The following is a 16,135-nucleotide window of genomic DNA, read 5'->3' as shown; positions in this document are numbered from 1 at the left end:
AGCTCCGGGACCACTGAGGTGACCATGAAACACATCTATTACATTGCTCTTCTTTTAAGAACCAGAGTTGTACCCCGTCTCTTATTCAGTTTCTAAAATTGGTAGCTTTGTACATTTACTCCTAATTTAATAGTTCTTTCAGAGGAGAGTGTCATGTCTGATACCAGTTACTATACCCTGATTAAAAGTTAAAGTTACTCTCTAATGGGTGTTTTAAAGCAGCTTTCTGTAAAATTTCTATGCATTCTTAACAGTAAAATTGGAAAACATATTAAGATATTTTATTCATTTTTTGTTTTTAAATAACTCTCCAAAGAAGCAAACAGGCCAATAACTCCACTACATATAAATTGCCGTATATATCAAAGCAGAGAGTTCATATCCCTTTGTAAAACATAGATTAGCTCTATTTTAATAAAACTGGATTAACATACTCTTCTTCAAAATTAGGTTACTTCTAATATTTTGTGTTTATATACTCCCAAAGATAAATACTGGAAACCCCACATTCATGTTACTATAATAAGCATTATATTTTATTGATATGTTTTGATACTGGGGTTTGAATCCAGAGGCATTCTACCTCCAAACTATACCTCAGCCCTTTTTTTTACACTTTATTTTGAAACAGGGTCTTGCTAAGTTGCTAAGGCTGGCCTGGAACCTGTGATCCTCCTGGCTCAGCCTCCCAAGAACTGGCCTTACAAGAGTGCATCACTACACCTGACTGAAGCATTGTATTTTAAAATGTCACATCTTTCTCTGGGGAAGAGATGAGACTCAGTTATTTTTTTCAACTTTAGCAAACTATCTTTGTTTAACATTTAGAAATAGTATCTAATTCACATAAAGATCCTTATTTCTGGAAGATAGGATTCAGCCAGGTTCTGTGGCAGGGACCTGTATTGTCAGTACTTGGGAAGTAGAGACAGGAAGATCAAAGGTTCAGGGGTCAACCTGGGAAACTTATTCAGATCCTGCCTCAAAATAAGGACTTAGGGCTAAGTGTGTGGCAATTTTTACCAGGACCTTTACTCTCAGTGGAAAGAAACTCAGTAAATGGTTTTGCCATTAAAGCTTTTATATTTACATAGCAACAATCTGCTGAACATTTGAACCTAAACTAAAAGAACAGAATATAATATCTCAGATATTTTAACAAAAGGTTTAAGTCAGAATATCACCTGAAGGGGTTTTGAAAGTATTTACAATATATTTTACTGTTTGTAGCTAAGAGCTTTGCGCAATTCATCTTATAGATGTAGGCACATTAATGAATTTAAGTGTATTAATTTTCCTCTAGCATTTAAAATTTATTATTGCCTTGGTTTGGCAGTGAGTAGTTAAAAGCGATTCAAGGTCCAAGTGAAACGTTTTTTAAGTGCACTGGGAATGATGAGTTATATTCATTTTAATATCACCGAAAGTCCTTGTAAAGGTTCTACATTATCGATGTTAAAGTTTTTAAATCAGAATTTTTTTTGGATAAATGCCTCCACTGAAATACAGAAAATTCTAGGACAGCATGTAACAAAAACAACAACAAAAAAGAAAATACAGTAGGTAAATAAGCTTCCAAAAAGTGCAGTGTTTTAAACACCTTATAATTACTTAAGAAAGTACAAAATAAGACCACACTAAGGTATCACAACGTGTTCAACAGATTAGCGGAACTTCTTAAGTGTTTGACAATTCCAAATGATGACAAGCCAAACGTTCCTTATTGAGTAAAAATTGGTACAATCACATTGGAAGACAGTTTGGCATTTGTTTAGTGAAGTTGACTGTGTACATATTCAACAATCTTGCACATATGATCAAAATATATACTCCCGGGAAAGGGGTGGGTATTAACATTGTGTTGCATAAACAAGAAAAATCATCACAGTGTTGTTTGCAACAGGCAAAAACCAGGAAAAATTCAGCGTCCATCCACTATATAATAGATGAGGAAATTGAGTTAGAGTCATACAATGGCTCACTTTAGTTGAAAGCAACTGAAATAACAGCAATTGCTCCAAAGAACACAGGTGAATCTCACAAACATCATATTGAGTGAAAAGAAAAAGCAACCTTAACTCATACAGTGTTTCTCATATGAGATTTCAAAGAGTCAATGCAAACCACTTTGGTTAGGGATGTGTACATAAGTAGAAAATGGTACGGCAAGGCAAAAAAAAAAAGTTTTTTAGTACTGCAGAAGTCCGGGGAGTGGTTATGTCCAAGGGGGAAACAGGTAATGGGAGAGAGGTCCACTGAGGCTTCTGGGCAACCTTCTTTGTTTTATTTCCTGACTGCAGTAGCATTTTCAGTAGTGTTTGTCTTATAGCAATCTATTATAATCCACATTCATGTGTTGTGTCATTTGCTAGAAATATGTTTTCTTTAAAAAAAAATTTAAAGTGCAGCTGAAAGATTCAACGTAAGTTATTAGGAACAGAGCAAAAAAAGGGGAGAATGGATAAAAGAGCATTAAAAATGTATTTTGATGCTTTTGTCTATAAGTAGAATAGGACACAACTCAACATAAGTGAAGCAATAACTTTTTTTCTTATAAAGTGAGAAATCTAGGAATGGGTTGAATCCAGGTTGGATTGATAGAGGTGCTCAATAATGTCAGCCTTCTCTCCTCTCTACAGTGTGCATTTATTCACCATATTTGATGCTCTAATTTGCATACCCCTCAAAGGCCCCTTTGTGGAAGGCTCGGTGTCCAGGTGGTACGATTGAGAGGCTACAGAAGCTTTAGGAGTTAGGGCCTGGTAGGAGTCACTGAGGGTGTTCTGGAAGGCAACTGCAGGACACCAAGCCCTTCTTGGTATATTGCTTTCTGGCCTTGAGGTGAGCAGTTTTGCTTTACCAAACACTCCTGTCATGATGGGCTACCTACCCCTGGGCCAAGATCAATGAGGCCAATTCACCATGGGCTTCAACCTCCAACACTGTGAACCAACAGAAACCTTTCCTTTTTTTTTTTTGACAAAGACTCTCCACTCGAGTTTTATTGAATCATATACTGTGGCTATGTGTATGTGTATGTGCACATACATGTGTGCATATCCTTGTGCCTGTAACACTGAAGTATAATACTGTATCTTCACTCTGTAGCCATTGCCTAGAGAAGGGTGAGCACATTTTGGTTACATATCCCCAGCCTGAGTATATAATGAAGGATAGGGTTAAGAAGCACAAAAAGCAAAATATTATAAACATTCAACATTTAGAGAAGTTAAACATAACTCATGACACAACCAATTACTGCTTTATGTATACAAAAAATTAAGCCAAATTTTTCTTGATAAACCCCAATATGTACTTCAAAAGAAAATACAGACATGGCATGGAAGATGCTGCTCATTTCACGATTCTGCATTCTTGGATTACTGGCATCTGTGGGTATCAATACCAGGCACCAAGAATGGCAGAATTAAAAATACACATATATCAAGGTAAAATTTTACTATATGATGTAACCTTTAGTAACTGTATATTAGAAATTATCTGATAACTAACTCTGTGAGCAATCCAGAGTTCCCTGACCAATCTATTCTTTTCCCTATAAAAATCAAATTGATTTTCCAGTTTTTAAAACCGATATCATTGTTAAACAGAAGAAAAAATAAGATTGAAAATATACATGTGGAAGAACCTATCCTGTTTTTAAATTGATTATCTCAGGTGTTTTGTTCTAGTAATGGAAAGGTGACTAACACATGATAGTATCCCCTTGTTATAGGGTGGTTGTCATGAGTGCAGAGTTGTGTATCCCCCTTATTATTAGTGAGCAAAACCTTTTCCACATGCACACACACATGCACACACATACCTTACCTCTTGACACACGGATGAACCTGTATCTTCTGTCCATGTCCTGAAGCAGGAGAGGGGTCACCACGATTGATAAAGACCAATTACTTTTTTCCCTGTGTGAAATTTGGTCCAGCACTTCCATGAAGCATAGTTTTGCAAGTGTGAATAAATTAATGATTTAGAGGCTCAATTAGAGAGCACAAAGAAGTATTAATGATATCTGCTACAGATTTAAAAATAAATATACAATGTCCTTGAAAAGTTTAAGTCTTAGAATGAATGCACTTTTAGAATATTAATCGCCATTACCAAAGATGGCCCATACCCAAGCATTCCCTAATGTACCTTACTAATTTTAAAAACTGTTGCCATTAAGTCAATGCCATATTACCTGAAAAAGAAACATAACCATCAGGTTATATCAGAATCTAAATGCTAGAAAAAAAAAGAGGAATCTCTACAAAATTTTGAGAGGGAAATCCTCTTCATGTCTCATTGTAGGTATCATCATTTTTTATGATAAGATTTATGTTTATGTCTCACTATATGTTTATTTTTGTTGTTTGTGTACTGTCACACCATGGGTAACACATAAAAGTCATCCCTCTAAGAATCTTAAAGAAAGCAAAGGTGCTTACAAAGAGTGCTCTCAGTTTTGTAGTCATTGTCCTTTCTCCAAGACTCTGGTTCTGTTTTCTGGAGCATGGCATTAGGAAACAAGCAAGAGTTAGATGTGCTAACGAGGATATCTTCGCTTCAAATCCCAGTCCTTTGAGAGAGCAAGAAGATATACCTGAGCTGGGCGTGGTGGCGCACGCTTGTAATCCCTGTGCTTGGGAGGCGGACACAGGAGGATCGCTCAGGTTCGATAGCCGCACTGGCTTAAGAGACCGTGTTTCAAAAAATATAAAATAGGTCTGGGAGTGTAGCCCAGAGGTAGAAGGGTTTCCAGGAACCCCAGTACCATACAAAAAATCTTAAGAACTGGGAAGGAATTATATTAAAAATGACATTGGACAATGAAACTACATCTACATAACTGGAGATTAAACCCAGTGCTATATACCTGTGAGCTACTAGCTCTATTTTATTTATTTTCATCTTGAAACAGGGTCTCACTAAGTTGTTGGGACCTCACTAAGTTGCTAACATTGCCCTGGAACCTGTGATCCTTCTGTCTCAGCCTCCATACATACCCCCATACCCAGCTAAAACTTTAAAATATAGACTCAGTACTTTCCTTATAGTTTTATTTTTTTCAGTATTAAGTGAAAACACACATAGCAAATGCTTTGCAGTGATACACATAAAATACTTAGAAGCGACTCCATAAATACCATTCCTGTCATTGTCCTTTCTCCAAGACTCCGGTTCTGTTTTTTGGAGCATGGCATGAGTTAGATGTGCTAACGAGGATATCTTTGCTTCAAATCCCAGTCCTTTGAGAGAGCAAGAAGATATACCTGTATACTAACCACTGTGTATGAATTCACATTTCTATAAATGTTTCTTTTCATATGCTGGATATGAAATTCAGGGCCATGTGCAAAGTAGGCAAGTGATCTCTGATTAGATCAATTCCTCTATAAATATTCCTACATGGAACTATTTGTATCTGCACAATGTAAATATACACCACTCTCAATATGTCCCACTTATAAAAAATTAAATAAAAATAAATAAATAAATTGCTCAGGCTGGCCTAAAAATAAATAAATAAATAGGAGTTTCTACTGATATAGCCAATCCATTACCTATGGATCATTCTAGCCTCTTCTCCTTGTGTGTATAACCTCCCATTCTAACAGTGGTAAGCCCATTTCCACAATCTGCCAGCCCAACGTTTGCTTAGGTGTTCAACACCAGTATGCATATAGCGGCAGCAGAATTGTTAACCAGTGCCTCGTTAATGTGATTTTTTTAAACTTGATACGGATGTTAAATATTTTTCTTGGTAGAACATGTCTAGAATTTAAAAAGTATTAACAATATATGTCTGGATCTCACATTTCTCCAATTTCTCATAATTTGGGATTCTTTGAAGGGAAGAAGGCAGCAAAAGTATACAGGTAGTTTAATAGAGATGTTTAATTCCTGATAAAGATAATGAAATATAGGTAGAATGCCATTTAGTGATATAGAATACAAATTGGTCATTATAACTTTCAAATCACCAAGAGAAAAACCAGGGAGGAAAAACCCGAATTCTTTTAATGAGAAATAGGATTTTTAAAAATTAGAACAAGACTTCAATTCTGAAATTGTCCCTTGTGTCATATTAATATGTAAGAATTCAATTAAAATCTTTAAAGTTAATTTTTAGCAATCCATGACTATCATTTTAAAGTTCCTCTAAGTGACAAACTCATTATAACTGGGAACGTAAAGATATATGCATTGTACTTTGGAATATGTCAATCATGAAGAATTACCACCTTCATCTATGGCCCTAATGCTAGTAACACGCAGGAAGAACATCTTTTGTTTTTCTTTGTGTTCACAGCTCCTACTACACAGGGAGCAGTTTGTGAACAGTTCATTTTAAAAACAAATTTCCTTAACTTCTAATTTAAGAAGGAGTGGATGATTTAATCACACCTGTATGTAAAATCAAGAGAAGTGTCTGTGAGAATATACATATGAAAGTATATATAATATATTGCAAAATATAGTACATATATATGCACATGATTTAGAATCTCTGGATATTTCGAATGAAATCTATTCTATTCTAAAGTCCAAACAAAACATTAAAACAAACTTTACTGCTGAGTTTCTTTAAATTAGGAATATCAAAAACATATTTGTGTGTTGGTTTAACAGTGCGTTTAATACTTCAAAATGAGACTTGATTTGGTTATAGATAGATGACTGATACTATGAAGGAGGAAGGAGAATATACTTATAGATGGGGTATTAGGGTTTAAAAATGGTCTTTTACACTGAAGTTAAATCACGTTTATAATTGCAATAGAAATCCATTATACAACTGGCGTACAACTTATGGAAACCTGATGACTTTTTTTTCAGGTGCAAATCTTTGTGTTAATTGAAATTGACTTAATTTCATCATTTTTAAAATCTAAGAATAGAAATAAGACCTTTATTCAGTGCACTCTATATGCATATGCCGAAATATCACACCAAGTCTCATTCATGCGTATAAATAATACATGTTAATAAAAATACATAAGAAATAAGATATTTTATGTGCTTACTTAATTTTGTATGTTTCACACACACACACACACACACACACACACATCTGAATATGCTCTAACACCTGAAACAGGATATTATCTACATATTTTAAAATTGATGTTAACAACTTATTTGTAAATAAAACATGAATTTACATTTGAGAATTGCTTTTCCCAAACAAGTATTCAGTTTGGCTAAATTCAACAAGAGAAGAATATTTATGGGAACAAAATTCTATAAATCATTTGCATTAGACACAGAGTATACCTTCCATTAATAATGATTTTTTTAGTAGATTTATATTTTCCCCTGTCGCTGTTGCTAATGCCTTGAAAACTGAGCCTTTAAGAAATAATTTGAAATAGCAGGGAAGGAAGTTTTTTTTTTTTTTGTAGTCAGCAGTTTGAGATTTTAGGATGTTTTCCAAAGAAATTCTGTCATTTGGGGTATCAGGGGCTCAACCTCCTTCTGCTATGTGGGAGTCTAAGGGTATGGGCAGCGATTAAGCTTTAGCAATCTACGTTAAGTTATTAGAAAGCTTTTCTTGGCTACTAATATGGCACTCATTGATGCCCTATGAAGTGGTCTCAACAGGCGGCCAGGGTGATCGTGAGCTGCTCACAGGTAGAGGATTGATTTTGCCATCATTAAGGAAAGCAGGTGGAGAAGAGGAAAAGCGCCCATCTTTATGGCATTGTAGTAAACCACAAACCACTCCACTTTTACTTCTGTGATTGATGTGGCCACTGAAAACCCTCTACGGAGCGGCTCTACCGTCTTGAATCTCAAACCATAGGCTATTCATTATGCTATATATTTCCCACCCTGACCTGATATTGATGTACACAGTGTTTAATGAATCATATTTATCACACTGTGTTTCGAAACAGGATGTACCGTGTGTCTTATCTTACACTCATGGTCCAAGTGGGAAATGGTACAAGCGAGGTCTGGTAATAGAATCTGGCTAGAAGGCAGGTTAGGAAATGCTGAACAAGAAGGAGGAAGAGATAGGAAACTTGAGTTGGACTCCCTCCTCCCTCGCTGGGGCTACGGAGAGCTTTCCAAATGCCAGTGCAAAGGCACAAGCAGGTTCCTGCAATCTGCCTGATGGCAAAATGACCATGTCTGTAAAACTCAGCTTCATTTTAAAACTCAGCTCAGCTTCCGATCGTAATCCGAACGATTCCCCCATTTATGGCCATAAAAGTTTCCCCAAGTATCGAACCCATGTGCATATACCCAGGCCCAGACATTTCCAACCAAAGTAAAAGCAGGATGTCTAAATAGATGTTTTAAAGGAAAGTGCAAGGAAAAATTGAGAAGGAACCATATCTAAATGTCTAAGCTGGTGCTTTTCTTTAAAGGGAAGCAAAATAATTAGATTTATCAGTAGTGTTTAACCACATCTAATTATATTATAGTTTTTACCTTGTGCCTTGCTGGTAGTTCCAATAAGTCAAGGTACACGCTGACCAGATAGGAAAGCCATGCCAGGCCACAGCCATCCCGGTAAACAGAGCCCTGGAGGCTCATGTAAGGTAGGGAAGTTACTTGAGGACAAAGCTCAGAGGCAGCCAGAAGAAGTAAGCAGTTCCAAATATACCCCACTTATTGTCCGAGCTGCAACATAAACATGGAACTCTTGAGTTTTCTCAGACCACAGATGATGTCAAAGGCATTAGGTCAAATCTATTTTCCATATCAGCTAGAAGACCCCTGAACAAGAATGCTCCGTAGATTCCAGGACATCTGGGCCATTTTCAGGTATCCACTTCAAGCTATAAAATCTATCAAGTTAAGTTTCCAGTGTCATTTCCAGTTCAGAGCGCTGGCTTGCTTGCTGGCGTGCCCCCCCACCCCCATCTGTGTCTCTCTCTTTTCCCCTCCTCCTCCTCTTCTTCCTCCTCCTCCTTCTTCTTCCTCTTTCTTCTCCCTCTTCTCTTTCTTCTCCTTCTCCTCTTCCTCCTCCTCCTCTTCTTCTTCCTCCTCTTCTTCTTTTTCCTCCTCCTCCTCCTCCCCCTCCTCCTTCTCTTCTTCTTTTCCCTCCTCCTCCTCCTCCTCCTCCTCCTCCTCCTCCTCCTCCTCTTCCTCCTCCTCCTCTCTCTCTCTCTCTCTCTCTCTCATTCTCTCCCTCTCTCTCTCCTCACAGGCAGTCTTGGCTCCAAGGAACGTTAGGTGGGAGGGGATGTGTCTGTCCTTATTCCTCTTCGAAACCAGCACCAAGGATTTGAGCAGAACCCTGGTTAGGTTTTCCTTCCTTCCTTTTCCCTCCCTTTGTACTACATGATATGGAACCCAAAGGCATTCTACCTCCAAGCTCCACCTCCAGTCCCTTTTATTTTTTAATTAATTAATTAATTAATTAATTTTTGTGGGTCTGGGGATGGAACCCAGGGGCATTCAACCTCTGAGCTACACCCCCTGCTCTCTTTTTTATTCTTTATTTTGAAACAGGGTCTTACTGAGTTGCAGAGGGCCTCACTAAGTAGCTGAGGCTGTCCGCGAACCGCGATCCTCCTGTCTCAGCCTCCCGAATGCTGAGATTACAAGCGTGCGCCCCCACGCCAGACTTTATTTTTTCTTTTAAAACAGGGCCACACGAAGTTGCTGAGGCTTAGAGGATTATCTCAAACCTGTGATCCTCTTGTTTCGACGTCCCAAGGACTGGAAGTGCACCATTACAGGTATGTACCACCATGCCCAGCCAGAATCCTTGTTAATATTTATTTTTGTGAAAAATCCTGCCTCCCCTCCTAATTTTTAATCTGGTTGTTTTCAATAGTTAGCAACTTTGTCTTTCCTTGGAAGAACTGCCCTCAAGTTGCTGGAGCCTAAAGAAGTACCAAGCACCAAGGTGCTCATTTTCCCTGGGAGGCTGTTTGCCAATAAACTACCCAAGAAGGAATATGGATGCCCCACATTCTTCCCTCCATTGGGAATAATTTCAAACTTACCTTAAATTCCCTGCAGGGTCAGGCCAAGCCCTACTTGTAGCTGTGGGACTTTTGGACCTTTGTTCACTGGCTGCTTTCTGTTCCCTTCACTTTTCTATCCTGTCCTGTCCCTAAGTTGTTTTATTGTTTTATTTATTTATTTATTTATTTATTTTACTGTTTTCTCCTGGGAGTATTTCTTTAATATCTCACCTGAATCCTCCCTCAGGGTCTGCTTCATTGGAATCTGGTTTAAGAAATTAACCCTTGATAGACAGTTGGATGAGCCTGGAGTCTGCCGGCACTGTCCTGTCCCATCTCTTTCCAATTTTTGTTAATTTCAAAGTTCTGAGTAGTTATTCATGCTCCTTTCCTCCCTCTTTCCTTCCCTACCTCCTCCCTTTCCTCCCTTTTTCCTTCCCTTCCATTACTCATTCTGTCTTTTTTCTCCTCCCTCTTCTCTCTTCTAGAATAAGCCTTCTACCATATTTCTAGTCTTCTCTCCTACCACACTCGCGGACTTTGGAATGAGAAGCCGATGGCATGATTGTCTGGATGGTATTTCCTTTTCATTACTTTAAGCGATCATGCTAATGGTAGACATTTAACTTTTTATGAAGAAGGAACGGGAAGCTACATAGAAAAGACTTCTTGAGGGATCACTTGTTCTGGATGCTACTGACAAGATTTCCTTGAGGACCAGACTTCAAGCTTCCCAATCTACCCAAATCAAGAGTTCAAAGCCAGAATCCATTCCCAGAGCCAGCAGCAGAGGCCAAAGGCAGCACCACCGCATGCTCTGCCCGGGCCCACGAACATCGGCTCTTATAGGACTTAATATCTGAGGCTCCAGAAAGAGCTGGAGGGGAAAGGGGAATGAAGGGATCACTGTAAATAAAGGGCAAGGTAAGCGAATGGGTAACTTTTATATATTTTTATAGTTTGATCCAAGGAATGCCCTAGGAAGTTGAAACAAGAAACCCAGACAATGGTAGGATAATTAAAATGGCCCCGTTGGCAGGAGATGGTTCTCCTTGTCTGTGAGCCATAACGTTTATGAATGAAAGTGCTCAACATCCCAGTGGCTCTCCTTCTGAACTGGCTCATCCATTACTGGGGTAATGATTTTCCGTCCGGGCAACAGCAAAGCCAAAGGCCTATTACACAGGCAACATAAAGTTAAAAAGACATTATGAATAAAGGTTTGGCTCATGCCGGCTTTTGCCAACCCTTCTCCAGAGAAGATTGCCTGAGCCAACACGTGTTTATTACACTTAATAATGTTTACATAATTCTTCCTTGAGCTCATTAGAGCTGTCAGATCAAAAGTAAATGTGTTCCCCTCTCTGTTTATCTCTAAAGACTTTGCAGTCAATAAAGCGAGATGAATGACATTCAGAAAGCAGAGGACGTACATTGCCAAATTAAACCCTCTGCCCCCATGGGCTCCTGGGTCTCAGGACAGAGGGAGCAGTAACTCTCAACAACATAGTTCTCTTGGCAAAAGACCAGCAGATCTCCAACTTGAACGCCCTTGAAATCACCCTGGAACTTGTTAAAATGCACACTGCTAGGACCTGTCCCCAGAGACTCTGATCCAGTAGGTCTGGGGTGGGGACCAGAAACGTGCATTTCTAATAAGCTCCCGGGTGATGCCTGCCCATGTTGCAGGTGCATGGACCTTACTCAGAGTTGCCCTGTAGTAGAGGTCATTTCCAATCCTTTCCTTTGTTGGAGGGTATCCCTTGGCAATTTGGAATATCCTGGCCAAGGGCAAGCATTACCCACGGTGCTGATGGCGGCGGCAGAGGCAGCAGCCAGAGTATTAGCAGCAGCAGCAGCAGCAGCAGCAGCAGCAGCAGCAGCAGCAGCAGCAGCAGCTCACAGGGAAACCCCGCTGGGTCAGCGTGGCTAGGAGCTCAAGAGGGCCAGCGTGGAGAGGCGGGGCCTGGCGCCCGGGGGCGGGGCCTGACGCTCGGGGGTGGGGTCTAGCGCTCGGGGGCGGGGCGCAGAGAGCCGGTTCCCGCTGTCTGCTCTCGGTGGCGGTGGCTGGGGCTGAGGGCACAGCCAGCGAGCAGCACGCCGCGGACTCCCAGGCAGCCCGCTGAAAGGTAAAGTCAGGAGAGCGCGCTGGCGGGTCTTCTTGCTGGGTGGCTGCCGTCCGATCCCTGAGCGTGCACGGCGCCCCCAGGCTAAGTCTGGGTGCCAGGTCATTTGCATTGCATCCAGGGACACGCTGCCGAGCTGGGGGGTGGGGTGGGGGGGTTGGCGTGCGCCGCGGCGGGGACCCTGGCCTGGGGGTTTAGGGGTCTGCTGTGCAAGCCCGCAGCCATTCCAGGACAACGGGACTCGGAGACAACTTTGCACAGGGGTCCTCCTCCAAGTTCCCTTTATTGCCATTGTCTTCCCGCCTCCCCTCTGACAGCCTCTCCGAACTCCAGCTCCGTTCTCACCAGGCCAAACCTGCTGTCCCCAAGGGCGCGCACCGGCGGTGGCTGGCAAGTTGCACCTGCCAGCTGGACCCGCCCCTGCTCCCGCTGCATCCCTGCCAGGTCCCGCGCGGTCCTGCGCACCCGACACCGTGTGGACCAGCCGGACAGGGTTTGGCACCGAGAGGTCCAGGGCCCCCAGGAGCCAGGGTTAATACTCCGTTCCCCTTGAGGTCTGGGCTCGAGCCCCAGCCTCCGATCTCTGGGCTGTGCGTGACTTGGGGCCAGAGAAAGGGCCAGAAAAAGTTTGGAGCATTAACTGGGCCCAGTGAGCCGGCAGCGTGGACTGCGGAGGACAGGGGTAGGAGAGAGGCGAGATTCTGGGCGGGCGACCGGGACCTGGACCCTGCAGGACCTGGAGCCTGGGGTCCTCGCGGGGACTCTGGGCATGGGGTGCTTCTTGTGCGCGCGCGCTGGCAGGAAAAGCTGTGTGTGATTGCAGAGAAGACTGATGGCCAGGAGAGTGGTACCCGGAATGTATGCAATCACAGTGCACTCCATGTGCGCACCCCCCACCTTTTCTGGATATTTTGGAAAACCTGTGCACGAGTTGCCTTGCGGTACGCGAACTCTTGGAGTGGGGTTAGGTTTGCGAGTGGGGAAGAGGGATGAGTTTTACCCAGAGCCAGCGTTGGCTCTGAAAGCGAACAGGTGACGGCAGACGTGTGTAAGTGTGTGTGTGTGTGTGTGTGTGTGTGTGTGTGTGTGTGTACACACGCGCACGCGCGCACGCGGACTAAGGATGCTCTCAGCGCTGGACCGCCAGCCTCCACCCCGCCCCCTTCGAGCTTTTGACAGCCAGGGTGTGAGTTTTCTTTCTTGCCACTCCCAGCCTGAGGCTGAGAGAGAAGAGGGGAAGGATCTTCCCAGGGCGAAGCAGGAGAGAGAGAGAGAGAGAGAGAGAGAGAGAGAGAGAGAGAGAGAGAGAGAGATGAATGGAGAGAGAGGAAGAGAGGGAGCCTTTTCTTACCAGCTAGGAAGAGGACACAAAAGAAGGATGAGGGAAAAGAGGAAGAAAGACAGGTGAGGCGGAGCAGAGGAGAAGGAACAGAACAGGAAGCAGAAGAAAGCCAATATTGAAAGCAGCTTGTCGGATAGGCTGTAAAATTATAAACCGATTTCTTTTTTTTTAATGTATTAGGAAAAGAAAAAGCTGAAGCTAAAATTTTAGAGGCTGGGGGCGCAGTCAATGTGATTATTTAATAAAGGCGTTTTACTGAGTGATGTTGAAGTGCATCTGAAACACTCTTTGAAGTTTATGGCTGGCTTCAGGTAATCTCCCTGACACATCTTTCCAGCACCTACTCCCGAAGTACCTTTTGACTGTCAGAAAGAAGTAAAAGGCAGATACACACAAATAAAATGCAGCTAAATGAAGTTTAAATGAAGCTTTGAGCAGGATTAAATGGCTTGTGTAACTGCTGAATGTTCCTAAAGCACTGTCAGGGCCATAAAATAGCCAGACAAAAATAAAGGAAAAAAAATAATTGTAACAAGAAAATGAAGGCTTTACAAGAACTTCAGTAATGAACACATAACAATTGATGGTATGATGCAGTAATTATTTTCGTATTTACGCCATTAACGATTGTAATTTAACGTTAATGTCCTGGTATTTTATTCCTTCTCATTTGCAGACAAAAGCACATCTGAGACACCATCAGGGAGTAATTTGGTAATATAAAGTCATGAATAGAAAACACTAAACCATGCTCAGAACTCTGACAACATAAAGCGTGAAACAAAATAACCTCATTTGCTGTTTATTATCTGTCTTTATAATTCTGTTTACCATCATTTGCATAAATGAATAGCTAAATTGTATAGTATATCCCGTTTTGGGAAAAATACTTGGTGCTTATACATATACTGAGAAAAAAAAACTAGTAGGTAATCCTTACATTAAACACAAAAAAGAAAACTTTGTAGGAACCTTCTGCAAATAGTCAAACTGCAAATTTAATCTGCCTCAGTCATTCTTATTTTATTTAACTTGGCTCAAGTAGTGGTTAAGATGTAATTGGTAAATGGATGGACCCTAACTTCTTTTCTAGCTAATTTTAACTAAACAGGAACAGAGTTCTTCACAGCATGAAGTGATTTTTGTTAACCTGAAAACGTAATTTTATTAACCTGAAATTTTTTCTTTTCTTTTTTTGCTGTTCAGACTTTCAAAGGACAAATTGTCTGAACACGAGGACAGAGTTTATTTGAAGGAACTCAAAACAAAATTCAGCAAAAACTTAAATTGCCTGTATCCTGATACAAACATCTGCATTTGCACATTTCAGAACTATTGTGTGTCCTTTTAACCTTAGAATACTTGGTAAAACTGCCTTGCTCATATGATAAAAGGAACAATTAATAACTGTGTTAAAGGGCTTTGAAGTACCAGGCCAGCCAAACAGCTGAGCGAAACATGTGGTAGTTGGGAGGGACCAGTCAATCACATGAGTATTTTTCTTAAAAAATACCATTTATTGTAACCAGGCACACACAATATCACAATGATTGAACGCACCTTTCTCTTTCATTCACATACGCTAGTCTCATGTGGAACGGCACAATGAAGTCAGTATTACCTGAGAATAGATTCCATGCGAAAATAGAACCCGGTGTGTATTCTTGATACAGAGAAAAATAAAAGAACAAGTGTGAAGCAAGCTGTTCGTGCCCGGGGGAGGCTGGTGACTGTGGCTGGTGACCGGAGCAGGTCCTTACGAGTTTATTGGTTACAAACTTGGGAAGTGCCATGGTATAAACAAAGAATGCTCAGAATACAAGTTTCATGACTGGATTCACCCTTTAAAGAAGGTCGTCGCTGTTTCTATGTTTTCGCTTTTATATTCTAAACATTTTAAGGGCTGACCAATCTCTATGGACTTCTTTTGTTCTTTTTATTATTCTAGGCTAATTATAGAGATACTTTTTAGACTTTGGTGCCCTGCAAGTATACAGCGTAGTGAGAGCCAACGTGATACAAGAATACAAGGACATAGCACGTGGGGTATTTCCTTCTATATACCTGTCCCCATCGACTCTTCCTCCCTCCCCTTACATGATAGTGAAATTGGTAGTGAAAGCATGTATGGATGTTACTTAAACTTTTCCCTTTACCATCTTCATATCCCCCCTCTTCACTACCTTCTCCCAATTCTCTTCCACTATCTCATGTTTTCTCATATGACTAAAGTTTCTTTTGCTTTCTACTTTTGTTCTAGCTTCTTTATAACATTTGTTTTCTAGATAAGTCCTATGTGTTACTTTGTTTTAAAGGCCCAAATCTCATTTTCATTGATCATTCATTTATTGATTTCTGCTACAGACATTTATTAAGTGTTTATAATTAATCACCAGGTGCTGTGCTAGGTACTGGGGATTCTAGGATAAATTAGACTCAGTCTCTGTGCTGAGAAAGCGAATCCTATTATATAGAAATTAATATTTTTCAATTAAAAATAAAATAATTTTTTAAAATAGCGAGGGAGACAGTTTTGTGGGTAAATAAATGCAGTAAATAATAGGGTGGCGACCTATCTCAGAAAGTTGAAATGAGTCAGACTGGGTTCAACTTTCAACTCTATTTCTTACTATCTATGAGATTTTTTTGTTGTTGTACTGGGGATTAAATCATAGAACATTTTATATGAGCTATGCCTCCAGCCCCATTTTATGTTTTAAACTTCAAAACAGGGTCTC

This window comes from Muscardinus avellanarius (assembly GCF_963383645.1).
Source record: "Muscardinus avellanarius genome assembly, chromosome: 18".
Taxonomy (NCBI): Eukaryota; Metazoa; Chordata; class Mammalia; order Rodentia; family Gliridae; genus Muscardinus; species Muscardinus avellanarius.
This window is presented reverse-complemented; position numbering follows the sequence as displayed.